The 19,973-nt window shown below is 42.6% G+C and overlaps 1 long non-coding RNA gene across 1 annotated transcript in view; it reads left to right on the forward strand.

Annotated features, from left to right (window-relative positions):
• LOC147576624 (uncharacterized) overlaps positions 1-19,973 on the forward strand; it is a 153,594-nt gene that overhangs the window by 123,382 nt on the left and 10,239 nt on the right. Inside the window, exon 3 of the long non-coding RNA XR_015241433.1 lies at positions 15,742-15,889. This is a non-coding gene — a long non-coding RNA (uncharacterized LOC147576624). The remainder of the gene's footprint in view (positions 1-15,741; positions 15,890-19,973) is intronic.

The following is a 19,973-nucleotide window of genomic DNA, read 5'->3' on the forward strand; positions in this document are numbered from 1 at the left end:
CTATTCCATTGTCCCCATAAGGGTATTCTTACTTGTCAACCATGTGTCCTGATTTTTCATTTAGGAAATATGGTCACCATATGCATGTTATAAAACTTGAGTCCCTAGACTAACTTCACTCTCTGTGCAGGTATTGCCAAAGCTCATATCCTGTTAAATTTTCTGCATGTGTTTCAAGGAAGTGCTGATTCCAGCTCTTTGCATTGATCATGACCAGATTCATTGAGTCTATTTAAATTAATAACTTAGTTTTCCATAGAAAGATGCATTCAATGATTCATTAGAAAAAATGCATTTTTTCAAAACACATTTAAATGATTTCTCTAATGTAATCAATGTGTGCCTTTTATTCAATCTGAGTATTTTCTGGTTTTCTACAATAAAAGGTGATGATTCTGATAGGAATCCATGAAATAAAATATGCTATGACTTTATGCCAGATTTTTATTTTATACATTTTCCGAAATAACGTGGGCCAAGTCAAATGGAAATATTTTGATAAAGTTAATTATCTGATTCCAGGGATATCCTGGGTGAATTTTTGAGACAGAGCAGAGAAATCTCAGTGTGTAAGTCAGAGCAGGCATTGTTTCTAGCTTAGGTACTAATACCAACTTATTCTGTGACTGGGCAAACTTCGTCCACTCCTGGGGCTCAGTGTCCTCCCTTGTAAATTAAGTGACTTGGTCTGGGTCAGTGATTTTCTTCCTAAGCCCTGTGAGCCCAAGTCCTTGGAGGTCTAAGGCTCTGCCTGGGAAAACTTCCTCCCTTCCCCTTACTTCATCCAGAGCAATTTGGTACATATCAATTATTTATACATACCAGTCCCTGTGTAAAATACTATTTGGGAAAAAAAAACTCTGTAAAAAAATTTGGTAGTCTTTTGGTGTCTAGATCTATGTTTCCACCTCATTAAAATATTTCTGTGAGGTATATGGGGTCTACCTGGATGGAGAAGAGGCCTAGACATATTTGTAAGGGTTGGATATGATAAGAAATCTTTTAGTATAACCTTCTGGAGAAAAGGAGGCAGTGGTTAAGAATATTGTCAGGCTGGAGTAGAGTAATGAGGTAATCACTGACTGACTTACAGACCTGTGAAGGGAGTATCAATGTGATCAAGGTAAAGTTTCAGCCTATGGTTATATCTCTGGTTCTAAGCATTGGTAAGAGAGAGAAATTGAGTTACTGGTCACATCATGGAAACAGACTTTCAAGTGCACCACAGATAGAGATATTTGTTGAGAGCTGGTCCTCCAGAACATGCACCACACTTTGATACAGTTTTATGCATGTAGGGATTGAATGGTTCTAATAGGGAAAGCTCCAGGAAACTGAGAGCACTCCATCACTGAGATGATCAGTCCTTGACTTCTCAAGCTCTAGGCACTAGTGTTTTCAATCAGGTCCCTCCCACTGAGGAAATTTTGACCAAGACTGACAGAATATTTGTAGGACCAACCCCTCTATATAGTGGAGCCTGAAATTCACCTTGTTGTGCTCAGCCCCATTATTTAGTGGCCTAGAGGTCATTCACGGTTCCATATGGCCTCTGAATTGCTGATTTACCACTATTCCTGATACACTGATCCATTCAAACTGGATTTCTTATTGCTATACTGACCTGCTGAGTAGATGTTCTTTGACAGAAACTCCAGCCTAATTCAAACTTGAGTTCACCACACTCATTTGAACATATAAAGGTCCTTTGGCATTTCCTTTAGAGCAGGGTCAGTCCTTTTTTCTTCTCTATCCTTTCAAGTATTACTGCAGAGGGTCCAATATATCTTGAGATAAGTCTGGCCGACTTATAACCATTAATCTCACGCTCGGATGCTCCGGAAGCAGCAAGATTTTGGCTGGAATCTTAAAGTTCTGCTTGTTCTAGAATTCTGTAAGTCTAGAGAAGGGCTCTTTCATGGGGCAGAACCAGGCAGGTGGAAGGGTCACTGAGAGTGCAGCTCAGTGTCAGCCCTGGCAGTTTTTCTAGGACACCAGCTGTAGTGATTCCAGAAGCCTGTCCAGCCCCCCTGGCCCCTGAGGGCCACTGTGGCTACTAGAGCCTGGAGTGAATTAAACTTTCCCTCACTTAATTCCTTTTTAGTTCCTGGCCCCACACATCGTAAGTCCATGGTGCTCACTTTCTCTCTATTAGTGTATATCTACTCTTATCCCTATTGTGGCTTTTTTCCAGGAAATTTTGATCTCTCTGAGGACCTCGAAGCCATTTCCAGGAGCTGAAGCCTAATTCAGAGGATAATTGGCCTCAAAAAGGTCCCTATGTCCCCTGGAGAAGGGTAGGCCAGAATTCTAGCATCTTAGCAATAATACCACATTACTTTGCCCTCTTTGCTCCAAGATTCTGTTCCCTGAAATAAAGTTTCACCAGCAGAGCCCATGGCAAGTTAGTTGATTTTCCCTGAATGTGCCATATCAAATCTCTCTCCCCAAGGAGAAGTGGTGTGACAGCCTCATTATGTGTTCTGACCTTCAGAGGTGCACACTGCCCCCAGCCCTGTCCCCCGCCCTGACCTTTACTTCCCTTCCATCTCTGTGGTTCAGACAAGAGCTGAGTGGGACAACACGTGAGGATACAGCGTTGTCTCAGTACACAAGTGTGTCTTGTTCTCCAATGGCAGATCCTTAAGAATAGGGTTGATATCCCCTTCCCTGTTCTAACCACCACAGTCTGGCTGAGCTCAGCACTGAACACACACACGGTTGAGTGAGTGTGTGATAGCACAAACCTGTGTGCTTGTGCCACTTCCAAGAGCACCATTATTTCATTTGACCTTTTGTGATAACCATGGAACTCAGGAAAGGCTGAATTTGACTGGGAAGTTGAGATGGCTGGTCTTTCTCTCTGTCTTCATGTATTCTAGGGCCTCTCCCTCTCCAACTGGCCTCTCCATTTGGTTTCTCCAAGTGTGCTTTCTTGCAGGTGGCAGCTCAGGACTCCTAAAAGTGCAAACACGGTCATCATATACTCTTAAAGGCCGGGCCTAGAAGTGGCACAGCATGGCGCTGCATTCTATTCATTAAAGGGAATCACAGACCAAGCCAGCTTCATTGTGGGAGGAGACCACACCAGGTCATGAATACTGGGAGGAATGGTTCATTGGGGAGGCCATCTTATCTTTGAAGACAAGCTACCATGAACTGTCATCAACTTCTTGGGTTCAAGGCTCTTACTGCTATTTTAGTATCGCAATGTCTTGGCTAGTGAGAAGAATGGCCAGGTAATTTTAAATCAGCAACATAAGGCTCTCCCTCCTGAGTAATCCTAAAGTTGAGAAGGAGGAACTAATATTTCCCAAGAAGATCCTCTTAAATCAGAGTGATGCTCTATAGCCCTGAAGATAAAGATGACCTTAGGCATGTGTCCAGGTTAGCCTTTATGAAGAAGTAGGCCATATTGCCCCTTACAGATAGCATGTTTTAATGCACAGCCAGAGATGAGATAATGGCAAATTAGGATCTGTGTAGGCCTTTTCTTATAGCCCTCCTGTTAGCCCCAAAGAAATGACCGTTAGAGGCATATGGTATATAAAAAAAGCAGGAGCATTCCAATGACACAGGCCTTGGTTTGGTTCCTTGTATCACCACTAAATGGCTTTGGGCACTATAGTCCTTGCTTCAGAGTAGCAATTTAATAAACGTTAGATTTTCTTTTGATCAGGTACATCTGTGCCTTAACATAAACAACAACAAACAATTAGAGAGACTACACAATGAGTCAGGTAATGTTGTGGTTGCCGGGAATATTTTTACTTGATGGCTGGAGGATGTAGGGGGTAAAGGCCAGGGAGAAGTAGAGAATTACTCATGTACCTATTTGTGGCCCTGGGAAGCCAGCTAGATGGTGAAGTCATTCACTGGATTAAGGCATACAGCAGGAGGAGACCGTTTCTCCCCTCTTGTAGGATTTCCTGATTATTATAACACCATCTCTGAAACATTAACTCTTTTCCTTTGAAATCACGTTCTAGCATAGAAGTGGATGCATCCGCATTCACTGGGTGAGGCTCACATTACACAGAAACAAAAGAAACTTCTGTTTGGAAGTCACTGAGATTTTAGGTTGTTACCATGGTCTTACCCAGTGAAAGCTGACTAATGCAGAAACTACTACCAGAAGTGAGGTGTTACCGTAACAAAACAAAATGAAACAAAAACAACCAAATTACGTGGCACTAGCTCATAGTCAAGCAGCGGGCAGGGAGGACACTATTTTTGAAGCTGGCAACAAAGTGACTCATGTTAGGCAGTGGCTCAACATTTGGTAAAACTATTTCCTGGGATAACTTCGAAGACAGATAATTTACCTAATGATGCTGTGGCTTTAGGAGAAGAGTTTGGCAAACAGAATGAGACTTGCGTGGCTTGCTTGCTCTTAGCTGCATTGTGACAAGACACTGTAAGAAAGAAATGAGTCCAGAAGTGCTTGTCCAATTTTCAAGCAGTAATAAAAGGGAAAAGAGAGAATCAGGAACTTTCAGGACTTGTAGGATATAACTGATTCTCATCTACAACCCATAAAAGTTAAACTGAAAAATATGTTGAGCAAAAAGGCTAATTGTATTTTGGCCTCAAGGCCAAGTTCAAGTCAAGGGTGTAAACTCCACACCCTTTGTTAAAACCTTTAAATGAATTAAGGCGGTGGCTCAGCAAATTATTTAAAAAAATTTTTTTTTTAATGTTTATTTATTTTTGAGAGAGAGAGACAGAGTGCAAGCAGGGGAGGGGCAGAGAGAGGGAGACGCAGAATCCGAAGCAGGCTCCAGGCTCTGAGCTGTCAGCACAGAGCCCGATGCAGGGCTCGGGCTCACAAACCATGAGATCATGACCTGAGCAGAAGCCGGACGCTCAACCGACTGAGCCACTCAGGTGCCCCTCAGCAAATTATTTAAATTGGACAAAATAGTTAATGGAAAGGAAACTAAGGGTTTGCGCTCTCATGAAAGCATGGCAAGTTTGAAGTACTTCTAATTAATTCTGGAAAGAGAGGCATATCTTGAACAGAATTCTGAGTATGGCTGTTGACATATAAATTTGGTTGGTGAAAATGCCAATAATGTTTTTGAGAGATTATTACTTCCAAAAGAGCTACAAGCATGAATTAAGAGACTATAACTATTATAGATACAAAATAGATTTGAGGCCTCCAAATTTCTGCCACTCAGCTCCGAAGGACAGAATATTCTCTAGTGTCTTCTACAGATGTGCCCAAAGAGGATAATGGAAAAGAAATTATCAAAGTATGGAGCAAAGAGCCATGGAGAGCAATATTGGCACCCAGGGAGCCCTGGTATCTAATCAAAGAATATTTCCTACTCCTGGGTATGGATTTATAGGATTTGTCCAGTCATATTTCAAAATTGCTATGGACCAATGACCACTTGGTACTTCTATTTTCCCATTCTTCTCCTTTACAAGTGGGAGAGTTCATTGATGTTATCCTGGCCCCCTTCCACCAATTCCTGTTGAGTTTAAGAAAGAAAAGATAGCTGTCTTTTGGTTGTCTCTGGATTAAGAAGAGCCCAGCCACATTTTGATCATCTTTGGTGTAGAGACAATTATGAGAACTCAGACTTTTGACTTATTGTCATTAGCCTTTTGGCCTTTCCTTTAAGGAGTAGGTCTATTTTGTGTGCAGAAGGAAGGAAAGCAAATAGTTTTGAGCAGGGTACTTATTGTGGAATCTTGTTTTATGGCTCCCAACTTCTTCTTCCTCCTTTCCAACAAGATTATATATCCCTACCTCTTGCCATGTGCTTTGCAGAGCATTCCTAGGGGGTGAGTGTAGTTCCTTACCCTTATTCCATTTATTCATATAATTTCTGATTAATGAAATAGGAGTGAAATTGTCATGTGCCATGTGTGAACAGAAACTTTAAGAATCAATGCATGTGGCCTCTAGCTCTCTCGATCTTTTTTCTTTGTTATGATACCAATATAGAAGGTGTTTTTCCAGTCCGGTTTCTAGGATAAGAAAGCCTTTTTTTTTCTCCCCAGAATGCAGACAATCTACAGTCCACATGTAGTATGAGTAAGAAATAAATATCTTTCGAGGGGCGCCTGGGTGGCTCAGTTGGTTAAGTGTCTGACTTCGGCTCAGGTCATGGTCTCACAGTTCGTGAGTTTGAGCCCCATGCCGAGCTCTGTGCTGACAGCTCAGGGCCTGGAGCCTGCTTCATATCTGTGTCTCCTCCTCTCTCTGCCTTTCCCATGCTTATGCTCTGTCTCTCAATAATAAATAAACGTTAAAGAAAAAAAGAAATATCTTTTGGAAGAAGCCTCTGAAATTTGGGGATTTTTGTTATTGTAAGCTTGCTGCCATCACGTAGCTGACTGATACGTCTTGATATTGGACTAGTGGCCCTTTGGGGTCCAGGGTGGTCCTCTCTCAGATCTCTGGGTTACAACTCTAGAATTTCACTAGTTTTTGATAGTTTTATTAATCACAGTTTACCTCCTGCCTTTCAAAATTCAAGCAAATGAGGGATACTTTTTTTTCTGAGGATATCATCATAATTTGACTATATGCAATGTATTACAGTATGAGAGTACACAAAATACAAAAGGAGTAGTGTTAATGGAGTGACATAAAAACTTTATTTCACATGTGAAATAGATATGAATAGATATGAAATAGATATGAGTCTATCTGCTAATTATAGAACATTTTAGAAGTGCAAGAAAGTATAAAGAAAATATTATCCACTGTGCAATATTACTCTATTTAAAATTTTTTCTTTTTAAATAAGTCAAACTTTAAAAAAATCACAACTATAATATAAATAATTCTATATACCCTTCTCTCAGATGCCCTAAATGTTTACATTTTATCACATATATGTCATAATTCTTGCCATATGTCTTTGCCTGTCATTACCTTTTTTTCGGAATCAATTTAGAATGAGTTGGAGACATGATGTCTTTTTATTCCTAAATACTTAAGGATGTATTTCCTTTAAAAAAGAATAATATCTTCCATAACAAAGGTTAATTTAGCAAAATTAGGAAATTAAACTTGGTACAATGCTATTGTCTAATCTATAGACCTTAACCAAATATCTCTAATGATCTCAACAATGTCTTTTATGACAAAAGAAAGAAACCCTGCTGTTGGATCTAATCCATGATCATGAATTACATCTACTCCTCATGCCTCTTTAGTCTCCTTGAAATTGGAAGAGTTAGTTCCTCAGTCTTTTTATTTTCTTTCTTTTATTATCTTGACACTTCTGAAGACTCCTGGTCAGTTTTGTACACCATCTCTCAATTTGGTGTGACTTTTTTCCCCCTGTGATGGAATTCAAATTATGTAGTTCTGGCATGAACATCAGAGAAGTAAAATAGTGACCTTCTCATCACATTATATCAGCCACGGGATGTAGATTTGTCCCCTTACTAAACATGTTAACTTAGATAACTTGACTAAGGTGGTATCTATAGGCTTCATTTTGTAAAGTTACTCTTTTCCACTTTGAAATTAACAAGGGTTTGGAGAGAAGATACTTTGAGACAAGGTAGATGTTTTGTTCCTCACTAAAATTTTAGCTGAGTTAGTTTTAGCATATATCAATAATTCTTACTTGACTCACTTATTATTATGGTTTTCAGATAGTGATTTTATAATTTTATGATCATTCATTTGTTGAAATTCTACTATAAAAATAACTTTTCTATTTTCTTCAGTTTTTTAATTAAATTGATTAATTAATACATTTCCCCCCATACATTTTTTTAAACTTGAAATTATACTATGCTGAAATTAATTAATTTCAGTATGAGCTCATGGATTCTTATTTTATTCTGTGGGTTATAAACCATTACTATTATTTTTTCAGATATTCAAACTGTCCTCGATTTGGCCAGTGGGATTCACACGAAACTGGTTTCTGTGCCCTTTTGACACACCCCTGTCATTTTTTTGAGCGCTTACATATTGTTGGGGACAAGATGGTATCTCAAGCACATCTTACATTTTCCCAGTTTCATCCCTGGAATCAGCCATTTATGTAAGGATTCCTGGTTCCTTCCAGTGGGGTATGGTATTTAGAAACCAAGATCTGGATGCTAGGTGTTCCTGTTGCTACCAAGGAAGATATTATTTCAACATTTAATATTTAATTTAACATTTTGGTATTTCTTTTTGCAATTTTTTCTTGTATGTTATTTTTAAACACTTGAAATTGAACCATGCTGAAATTTTTATTCCTGATTTTTCATTTTAATGGTATAACATGAGTATTGTATGGTTCTTCCAAACAACTTTTTAGATGATTAAATAATTTTGTAAATGGACACTGCCAAAAATTACTTTTGCACTTGGCATCATTGTGAAATTAAGTTATTTTCAATTTACTTTTGTAATTCACAATAAGTAATAATGATTACATTTGTTTTTAAGATGCTTTCGCAAGCAGTCTCTATTTTAATTATCAAAACAATCCCACAAGCTAGGCATTATGATGCTCTTTTATAGTGGAAGATTTTGAGACTATGTGGCTCAGAGATACTCCATGATCCCACGCTCATTGGAGTCAGAATGAAGCCCAGTTCCCTCTGGTTGACTTATATCGCCAATCACCAGCTTATGTGTATGCATTTGTCTTACTAACTTAAATCTAAAGCTACCTGATGGCAAAGGCTGTGTTTTAATGTCATCGTGTCCCCAGAATTTTAGTACACCACAGATACTCAATAGAAATTTATCACTTAGTTCAGAAAAGTCTGAAAAGTCTTTGGCCCAAGCAAATTCTTGGGAAGCTTTTTCACTGGAAATTACTTATTAAAGCGCATCTCCCTCCTTTTCTGACATTGGTGACCAGACATCTTAATTATGGCAATTCTTTGCAGGGGTTGTCATCAGCAAGGGAGGGAGAGAAGAGCAATCTGTTTGGATAAGGAGGGGTAAACCCAATAAATTTGCCAGCTGCATTTGCTATCTTAGCAGCAAAACAAGTCCTCCCACACTGCCTTTAACTGTAACAGAAGATAGAGGACATGATAATAAACTATCCCATGGTAGGGATCCTTATCTGCCACAGATTATGGGCCCAGATATCACATGGGGACAAATGTGTAATTAATGATATTGTTCCAATTAGGGCCTGGCTTAGCTGAAAATTAAAAGCACAAAATCAAAATCCCTCCATCCTTAGCCACTTCCTTGCAGACTTCCGGACCAAGAGGCTTTTTGATGTTGATTGTCTCCTTGCAGCTTTCAGTTGAGGACAAGCCAAATTGCACCACTTGTGCTAATTATCCCTCTCCTGAGATTGCAGATTCCTAGTTAATAGGGAATCAGTCCAAACTCCTTACTGATTTTCCAAGGTGGTCGCTCTGTGCTAGGGACCTGGGCCAGCACAGACCTCAGCTTCCACGGGCTTGAATATTTCCTCCTGGGTCCATTTACCAGGAAAGTGAAGGACTTTAGGACTTTGAAGAAAGAGTGGGAATAATAGGTGCTCCTACAGGGAAAGATAACCCATCTCCTCCTCTGGATCCCCTAACTCAGCCCATGGCTTTGCCATCTTCCTGGCTTCTTCCACCATACCCTTACATACAGGCCCCCAACATCTAAGTACATATCAATCCCTGTTGTTTGTGCTGTTTAAATGTTTCCCATGTCTTACTTCACCTGTCCTCACTGCCATTGCATTTGCTTCATTGAGGTTCCAGTCATTCAGGTGACAGGACATAGAGCTGGTATTTGAACTCAGAATTCAGGTGCCAAGTCTCATACATTTTGCAATCTGGTGTGTGTTTTATTTAGTTCACTAGTTTAATTGCAGCAAGCTAGAGCAGAATTTAAAATGGAATATACTGAGCTGAAATATTTTTATAAGTCATGTTCTTGGTGGGAAGGCATAAGGAACAACTACCCTCCTGATTATGGTTACGGTCATATTGTTGCCATTGGTAAATTTTCTATAGGACCTCATAGCAAAGTGAGAAAGAGATTGTGCTGGTTCTTTCCACTGGCTCCACTGTAACCTCTACCAGTCCGTGCCTGGGAGGCTAACTTGCCTGCATTGCTTTGCTCAGATTCTCTTGCTCCCCAGCTGTGGTTGGGTTTGGCCTATGGAAAGCACCAGCAGGAGAATGCTACATGGGACCTGGCTCCATTTCTACCAGAGAACTTTGTATGGTTATATCCCTTTATGAAGGGTAGAGCTCCTATCAAGTGACCCTCTTTGACAGCTGTAGCTCTCTCTTTTCACTCCCCTAAACACTACCTAACTTGTTCTTTCAGACCAAGGAGTGGCCGTGGCTCCCACCGTTGCTAGCCCTGGGGTGCTGCACACTCCTTGTTAGTTTCCTTTGATCCTTCCCACACCTCTATAAATAGTTCCTTCATTAAATTCTCCTTTATTACCTGTTTGAGTGTGCCATTTCTTTGCTGCGTGACCATGATTTAGGGCTTTGAGTAAGTCAGACCCAGTCACAAGGAGTAGAAGTACACAAAGATATGGCATGCTTGATTCTAATCAAATTCTGAGCCCTTAATATGGAAATCAAGAGCTTCTACTAGGTAAAATTACCCTATTAACTGATGATAATAAGAGTATCAAGCTTTTACTATACTTTTATCATGCGCCCGACACTGTTCTAACCATTTAATATGTATTAACTTGTTCTATCCTCACATCTTGTAAGATAGGTACTATTTTTGTCACTATCTTCTAGATGAGGAAACTGAGATACAGAATGGTTGAAGATCTTGCTTAAGGCCTTGCACTTTAGTGTGTCAGTCAAAACTAGACAGTCTGGTTCCAAATCCTTAATTTCTACACTAGACGTGTCCAGATGGACAGAAAGTCAGCGCCAATGGATACATAATGAGAATGCATTTAATTGCCCAAATTATACACTCATCTGAATGTAACTTTTGAAGGTAAAATCCATAATGCTTGAAAACTATTTTTAACTTTGGTATTTCTAACATAAATGCTAACACCCAGTAGTGCCATTTTTAGAAACCTATAATTTATTTAGGCAGATGGAAATGGATATTGTGTATTGATTTGAATGTTAAACACTATTTAGATAGTGCAGTGCTATGAAAAGGACCCAGATGTGGGGTCTCCCCATTTGTTAGCTGGACCACCTTGGGTGAGTCACTTAATTCTCTTGGAAATTTGCTTCCTTGTCTCAGGTTTACTAGGTCTCTAGCCCAGCCCTCATCTGATGGACACGGTCATCCTCAACATGACCGCCATGAACACAACATCAACAACTAACATTTGCTTACTGGTGTGATTTATAATGCCCAGACATATGTGTTATTTATCATATTTCAAACAAGAAGACATTCTGCCTTGGGTTGAATACTTACTGGGATTAGGATCTTGTTACCTTCTCAGGGGGCCAGTCTTGAAGGGTGGCCTGACTACTTACAGGGCAGTTAAAACACCTGCAGGAAGTCCAGGTAAATATGGTGTTATAGTTGAGAAGGAGAACAAAGAGGCTTTAACTGTTGGTGAAGTTTTAGGAGGTGAGATGTGACGGGGTTGAAGGACACAAAGGATGCTTTAGGATAAAGTCTCCAGGAGACCCCCTTGAACTGAAGACCTGTTACCTGCAAGGGGTTTTGTGATTGCCTGGATCACTGTTCCCTGACTTTCTCCTCTACGCCTTCGTACTTTTGTTCATGCCATGCAATTTGTCTAAAACGACCTCAGCCTGTCCAGTGAAACCCTCAAGGACAGATAAAACCTCTGAAGCCCCAGAAATTCAACCAGAGGCTTCTCTCTCCCTCCAGAACTCTGTGTGTTCTGTTTGGACATTGTTCATGGCATCTGTGTACGTGTGCCATTATTATTTGTGTACATACTGAATCTCCCCCACTAGGGGTGAACTCTGTGCATATGAGTGATTAGACTGGGTCTTATAATCTTTGTCAGATAGATGGGGTGGAGGTCTCCAAAGCCAGTTTCTAATGCTTAGCACACATGCACATGTGCACAAGCAGACGCACCAACTGCAAATTCATGCACACAGGTCTGGCATGAAAATACCTGCAATGGCATGTTCGTAAGTGGACCTTTGTAATCCACAAATTAGTCTTTGTTCTCAGACCTAAGACACTGGAAGCTATTTTGGCAGACAATAAAGAACTCGGATGCCGTTTTACGCATAACACTGTATATGATTCCTTAATATTAGATCCATATTAGCTTTCAGGCCCACAGATAATGCCAGCCAGTGTAAAAGGTAGTAGCCAGTTCCAAAATTATACTGTTGCCTAAAATCCTGTTAATTGCTGTTTTCACACACCCATCCTTGCTTGCCAGCCACTGCTAAGGGTGCCTGCCTCCCTGGTTAGACACTCACCAGCGTATAAATGGCCAGACACATTTTTTAATGGCAACTCCTTCCACTCTGTAGAAATACTGAAAGTATTGTCAGCAAAGAAAACTCTGGAATTGTTGGGAATCTGGGAATGGGGGGCGACATTTCACCTCATCAGCAGATACCAGCCCCTGAGTTCTGTTTTTTTGGCTGCATGCTGGGGAACAGAAGCCAGCACTTGACAATCTTATATAATTGGGGGGGGGGGGGGGGTGGGGAAGGTGCCTTGATTGTGTGTGTGAGACTCTTGATGGCACACCCAGCCGATACCTGGAAATTATCTGTACTTGATAAGCACCGAATTTTTGGTTAAAAGTGATCAGTCTCCTCTCATTTAAGTAATTAAATTAAAAGTTACTTTTTGTCTTCTGGAAAAGACAAAGAGGAAAAATCCATTTGTACATCTTGGAGGCAAGGGCGAGTTCAGAGACTAGGGCTGCTGGGACTGAACCCTTGCAGAGTTACAAGGGGAGGCCCCTCTTGCCCGGGATGGGTGGATAGACACACAGTGGAAGGAGTCCTGTGTCTGGTTGGGTAAAATCAGAAGCCCCAGGGGAGAGCAATGGGGACCCTGGGGTGGCTGGAGCAAGTTGTTCTGACTTGGTAATTGTGCACTTGTCTGTGCAGATATTGGGTTAGACTCAGATTCCCTACCGGACCATCGGCACTGGGAGGGCGGGACACTCTCATGTGACTTATCTTTATATCTCAGAACCTAGCACACGCCTGGGGTGTAGTAGGCCCACCCTGACTACTCCTGTACTAAATGAACCTGCCTGCTAATCAAGTCCCTGGCTCAGCCTTTGCTCAGCCCTCAACATATCCCTATGGCCTCCCTTCCTCAGCCTGATCCCGGCCTCTTCTCCCCACCGATCCACAGGGGTTGGAAGGCACAGGGACCCAACTTGACCTTGTCCAGCCTGGTGTTGGGAGTGGGGAGGAGCACTGCTCATTGACTTGCTAATTGCAGGCCAGGAATCAGTGTCCTCTCTGGGAGGTAACTTAGCAAGCGGCCCTTCCTCTTGAAACTTCATCTGCACCAGGAGATTTTTTTTCCTGGAGCCCTCAAATGTTCTAGGAGGGGCAGGTGTGGTGCAGGACTGCGCTTGCCAAGCCAGCTCCTCGCGTCCTGTGAAAGGAGCACAGAGGGCCTCTCCCTTCCCTCCGGCCCTCAGGTGCAGGATCAGAGGACCTGACAATCTTCTGTTTATCAGGCGGCTTTGTGCCTTTTAAGGGGGAGCTGGGTGGCACGTAAGCCGACCTCTGAAAGGCAGAAACCTGCCAGCTGTGCACAGCTCCAGCCAAGCTGTCCCCCAGCACTGTCCTCCAGGGAGCTGTGAGCTGGTGGCTCTCCTCCCGCCCTCACAAGGACCACTGACTTGAAATGAGAAGTCCCAACCCTGAAGACTCAGCTGACATAAGGGGGCTCTTCTGCAGCTTTATTTACAGTTTCAGCCTTCCCACCTGAGCGTTTGTGATCAGCAGAAGAGAATTCTGGCCATTTGTGACTTCAAATTGAAATAATAATAATAATAATAATAGTGATTATACTACCATTTATTGAGAGCTCACACTCTGTGCCAAGCATTGAGTTAATGATTATTAACTCGTTCCTTTCAACCCGGGAGGAACACTATTATTAAGCTCGTTTTTAGGTGAGGAAAACAGGCTCAGATCACAACTTGCCCACAGCCACGACACGGCTACTAATTAGTAGAACCAGGACTTGAACCCCAGGAGTTGGATCCAGGCTACTCTACTCTGGCTCTGGTTAAGCTACTCCGTTCTGCCCCTTGCATGGATCTTTTTGGCCGGGACTTTGTCTCTCCTACCTACAGAAGTCAGATTTTGGAGTATGTTAGTGTCTCTTGTGTGGCTCATCCCTCTTTGCAGTCTCAACATAAATGTGACATCTTCAGATTTATTTACTGTAACAAGAGTGTTCTCTCACAGTTCTGGAGATGGCACTCCCTGTGGATGTTCCAGGGGAGAGAGAGTATGTTCTCTGCTTCTCTCCTAACTCCTGGTGGCCGTGGCAACCCTTGTGTTCCTTGCCTTTTAGACAATCAGTCTGATCTTCACATGACCGTCTCCTCTGTGTGTCTGTGTGTCCTCTTCTGTCTGATCAACTCTCCTTCTGCCTTTCTGTTAGAGGGACATACATCATTAGATTTAAGGCTCCCCTGGATCATCCAGAATGATCTCATATCAAGATCCTTAATTTATCACATCTACAAAGACCCTTTACCCAAATAAAGCCATATTCACAGATTCTGGGTATTAGGAGACAGATACATCTCTTTGGAGCCACCATTCAGACTACATTAGCCAATGCAGAGTGTATCCTACTGTCCCCTCCATCTCATTACCCTGTTTTCTTCCCTGTGTAGCATTTTTCACTGTCTAAAGTCTCCTTATTTCTTTGTGTGTTTTCATCCATTGTGTTCTCAACCAGAGTGCTGTTGGCTTTTGAGCAGGGCAAATCTTCAACTTTGCAGAAATGAATCCTTAATTTCAGGACACTTAGCATTTTACAATCCTGGTACAACCTGAATGCCAGAGCAGGGATGAGGTGTGGAGGGAAAGTCTTCTTGACAATCACCCCGCCCCCCAGTCCACCATATCTCCCACAAACACGTGATGTCCCCACATGGAAGGCAGTACCAGCCCAGGTCATAACCACCAGTCTATGTGTTTATCATACATGTCTTTTGACAGGAACAAAAGTTCCATGGGGCCAGGGACCTTATTGGGCTTGCATACTATTGTATTCCCTGAGTCCCCAACAATGCCTGGCCTTGAGTAGGGACTCAAAATATATTCTCAGGGCACCTGGGTGGCTCAGTCCGTTTAGCATTGGACTTCAGCTCAGGTCATGATCTCGCAGTTCATGAGTTTGAGCCCTGTGTTGGGCTCCAAGCTGACGGTGTGGAGCCTGCTTGGGATTCTCTCTCTCTCCCTCTCTCTCTGCCCCTCCCCCAATCATGTTTCTCTCTCTCTGTCTCTCTCTCAAAAGGAACAAATTAAATTCAAAAATATATATGTATGTATGTACATATATATATATTCATATTCTGAATGCATGTAGAAGATAGGGATGCTCTTTCTGGAAATGTGTGACAGATGTTTCTTTTTAAGTTGCTCCAGCTTAAGAAGGAAGGGTCACATGATAGGTCTCAATAATAATGAAAAATAACCAGGGAAGTCTATATCCTCACTCCAGCTTCCCTCACTCCCATCCCCCTGCCCCACTCCCCCTTCTTCTTTGCAGGCTTGTGGGGGGATTCAGAGCCATTCTTTCCCACTTCTCCTGCTGTCTGCCATGGGGTTCTTCGCCCTCCCCCTGAGGTCACCTTGGGTCTCCTGTCATCCCCACAGGCCTCCTCCCCGGTCACTGCCAAAGAACTGGGTGATGAGGTCCAGACCAGTGTCTCGTGATCCTGCCATCTGGCTAAGTGGCTACCCTTCCACCCTTGCTGGTCTCCAAAGCAAGTTGCCGTTTTATTTACCACCTGTGTGAACACAGGTAAGTCACTTTACTTCTGTGATCCTCAGAAACCTCATCTGTAAGCCAGGAATGACTTGGTGGGATTATTAGCAACTATAGTCCCTAACAGATATAGTTATAAAAATATTCTTATTTTATTTTCCTTGTCTTTAATAAAGAAAAGAGAGACTGGAAGGGGTACAAAGAAGCTCCCATCTTTACCGGGATTACAAAGACATCCCCGGTTTGCTTTGAAGGGAGTGGCAGCCTGTGGGGTGGATGGATCTAGGCAAGGCCTACAGGTACACACTCCTGTCTGGAATCAGATTGGATTAATGCAGAAACGAGGAAGGCAGTATTGCCCAGTGGTCAGACAGAAGGGCTCCAGGGTCAGTAATCCCAAATGTGACCTTGGGCAAGGTTTATGTAAGGACAGAGAAAATAAATAACTCACCCAAGGTCATATGGCTGGACATGACAGAGCTGGGAATCAGCCTTTGCGATAGCAGAAGTTAGTGCTTTTCCTAGCACACCATCCTGCCTGCCTTCGAGAGTGGCCCAGGAAAGATTGCTGTTGCAGGCCCTGGGGCTGAAAAGCAGCCAAGAATGGTTTTGCTCTGCCCAGTGGGTGACTATTTGAAGGACTGCTTCAGGTTTCCAGATACAGTGGGAAGCAGAGGCATAGATGAGAGAAATCGGTGTGCACTCCCCAGGCTACATGGGAGGCTGGTGGTGATAACCACACGTATACACACGCGTGCACATGCACCACCATGACTACCACCGTGCAGGCACCACTCCAGCCTGGGCCACCTTGAGAAGCCAGCACGGGGCTGGGCAGCCACTCACAAATCAGCAAGGCTGAGGCAGAAAGTTATGTGCAGGCAATCGAGAGGCGGTTGTACAAGGGTCATCGCCTCCATTTAGGTGTCAATTGTGTCATTTCCAGCTGTTCCTCCGCTCAACAGCTGGAGCTCAATATGCTCAGGGCTTATCTGGAGGCCCCCAGCCAGGGAACTCAATATTAAGCTGGCTTCCAGGATCTAGGAAAAGCAGCTACTCTTGCAGCAAACCACAGAGGAAAGTCCCCCTTTTTTCCATCCATTTAAGCAATGGTGGCTCGTTGGGAACAATACTGGTGCTGCCTAGAAGTGGCTGGCCTAAAGCAAACTGCAGCTGGGGAGGGGCAGATAGCTTCATACAAAGGTACAAAGTGTGCTAATCCCTTTACAGGGGCTGTTCCGTTTTGTCCAGTCCCAGGATGTGGTGGCATTATTATTATTTCCATTTTACATAAAGGAGGTAAATAGTTTGCCCTACATCAAACAAAGCATAATCTGCAAAACCGATGGCTGATGGCAGATCTATTTGGCCTAAGAACCTAGGCTAGGTATCTCCTACAATCAAAACCACTCTCCACAAAGGACTCTGGTGCAGTTTGAAAATACACTGCCAGGTTGATCAGATTCCTCTACTTAGGAGGTGGGCCCACAGTGGACCGGCTCCAGGAGAGGAGGGAGGAGCCCCCCTAAGCAGAGATCACAGGGGTCTGGGGGAGGCGCTTAGCTAGGCCTCAAATGGAAACCAAGTGTGAATAGGAGGGAAACACTACTTAGGACGGCAAGGTCTTCTGTCATAGTGTCAGCAACATCAGAGTAATTTGGAGTGGAAATAGTGACTTTATCTTTTAATCCCACCTTTGGTTCTGCTTTCCCACCCTTTCCCCTTCCACAAAACCAAAATGCACCCTTTTCTTCTTCTCTCTCCTACTACCTAATTACCTTGTTTGGGCAATAGCAAGTACCTGGGCCACACTATGGGGCCCTGAACCCATGCCAAGCCTTACTAATTAATTATAACATTCCCTTCCAGAAAGCCCAGAGACTGCCTGAGATTTCTTCTTAAAGCAGAACTCTAGGAATTTACTTGTAATAGTTGTTAGCTCATACGCTGAAACCTAATGGAATACGTGGTTACTCATTCATTCACTTGTTCCTTCATTAAATATTTGTGAAGGACCTGTGTATATTCTAATGATGTGGACCAATCGCCTCAAGTTAAAGATGGTAAAAATGGTCAGAGAGCAAAGGGACTTGACCTTTGATTGCTGATGGGGCAAATGTTGCGGGACATAGGAAGGTGGGCGGTGCTGTGAGCGATGGAAGTCATGGGATTAGCCCTCTGGCATGTCATTCCTGACCATGAGACCCTCTGGGTTCATGGCTCTGGAAAGGTGAATCTGTCTGGTGACCAGAACCAGATATAAGGACATCTGAGCTGGGGAGTCTGGGTTCCACGGAGGACTCTGTCACTGATTTGGTGTGCCCCACGAGTTCTCTGGGCCTCAGCTCACTCTGGTTCATTGAACTGTCACTACACTTCCACTATGCACTGAGCATGGGGCTGGTGAAACAGATACTTTTCAGTCTCCTGTTTCTCTTCTTTTAAAGACCAGTGGGTCAGCTGGGCCCCAAGGCCACTTTTACCTCTGATATTTTCTAGCACTTGGGGAGGCCATCTTAGGAACAGGACTCCTGGTTCTGGCCAGGGAACCAAGTCATTCTGTATCCTGGCCTTTGATTGATGCTGTTGATGGGAAGGCCTGTGGGTCACAGATTGCCGGCCCGAGGGTGAATCCCATCCCCGTGTTCCGTGTTCTCTTATGCTCAGGCTCGCAAGCACTGCAACATTTGCTCAGTTTTGGCTCAGGCCTTGAGTCATTATTTCTTCTTCAACCATCCAGAAGCCCCTGACTTCTAACTTCTTATTAGATCAGAAAAAGCAGAGACTGTGTACCTTCCCTGTCCTCTCCCTGACTCCAGGTCATCTAAGAGTTAGCTGCGGGGCACACCATTCCTTCCAAAGGAATTCCAGAAAGAGCAACTCAAGTATAAGGAATTTTCAGTGGTGGTAGGCTGGCAAATAAGTGTATACACCCAGACTTTAAGCAATCCTTTAATGAAATGAAGGATGGTAGTGAAATGTCATGCAATGAAGTAATAAAAAAGCCATTGTGCTATGCCTATGGCCAAGCTGGAAGGAAAAATAAGAAAAACACTGTGCGTACACATATGTATTTGGAAGGTGTATTTAGGAAGTGTGTCCAAAGTACAATGCAGTAGGTAAGTATCATAAATGCATGAGTTTGGAACAGAATAGAAAAAAAGAGCAAAATAGAGAGGCTATATATTAAGCTATCCTTAGTTGATGGAGAAAAGACATTGAATATTTTCTACTGAGCGAGTTCAATAGGTTGGATTTGCAAGATTCTCTCGAAACTAAGTTATATGACTATGCAACATGCCTGCAACTTGGTGAGCAGTGTGCATATGCTAAGGTAGCAGCAGATCCCCGAATAAGAAAGGCTCCATCTAGACCCATGGGCTAATCCATTATTTTGTGCTAAAATATATCTCTATGTTAAAATGATAGCTGTCTAGAAATACTTGTGTGTGTGTGTATGTATATGTGTATGTGTGTAGGTACATATATCGTATTCAAGCAGAATCCATATCTTTACCAGCCCTGCCCTCCTTAACAGCCCAGCACACCTTGTGGCACTTAGTTGGGGCTCACTGCTCATTAAATGTTTCTTGAATAAACTGATTGAAATGCAATTGGGTCCTTTTTCTGTCCTGTAATGATTCCTCCTGTCCTCAGGGTGCCGCCTACTCGAAGGTCGTACAAATGATGCATTTAGAAGTTTCTGTTCTGGCTCCGTATGTTTTTAGTTCATCTGTGATTCCCTTACCCAAATCCCTTTTAATGTGCACAGAATGCCAGGGTCCACTGCAGTTCTTGTGTGACCTAATAAAAACAAGAGCTGACAGCTGCAAAAATCGGAAATTGTTCCCACCTGTGGCTTCGGAGTGTGAAAATTGTTGTCTTTGTAATAGGATTTATTGTACAACAGTAACAATAACAATGATGTTATTAGTAATCATATAATGCCTGCTATATCTTTAGAGGCTACTGTGAGGGAGGAACTATGCTGGACATTTTTCATATATGAAAATGAAAATGAAATTACTCTTATTGCTAAAAGTAATATTAATATTATGGCATGAAGCATGGTGCTCAATTCATTACGCATGTTATCTCATCGAATCTGTGCATCTCTGTG

This window comes from Puma concolor, chromosome D1 (assembly GCF_028749965.1).
Source record: "Puma concolor isolate L17-30 chromosome D1, mPumCon1.1.hap2, whole genome shotgun sequence".
In the NCBI taxonomy this organism is placed as follows: domain Eukaryota; kingdom Metazoa; phylum Chordata; class Mammalia; order Carnivora; family Felidae; genus Puma; species Puma concolor.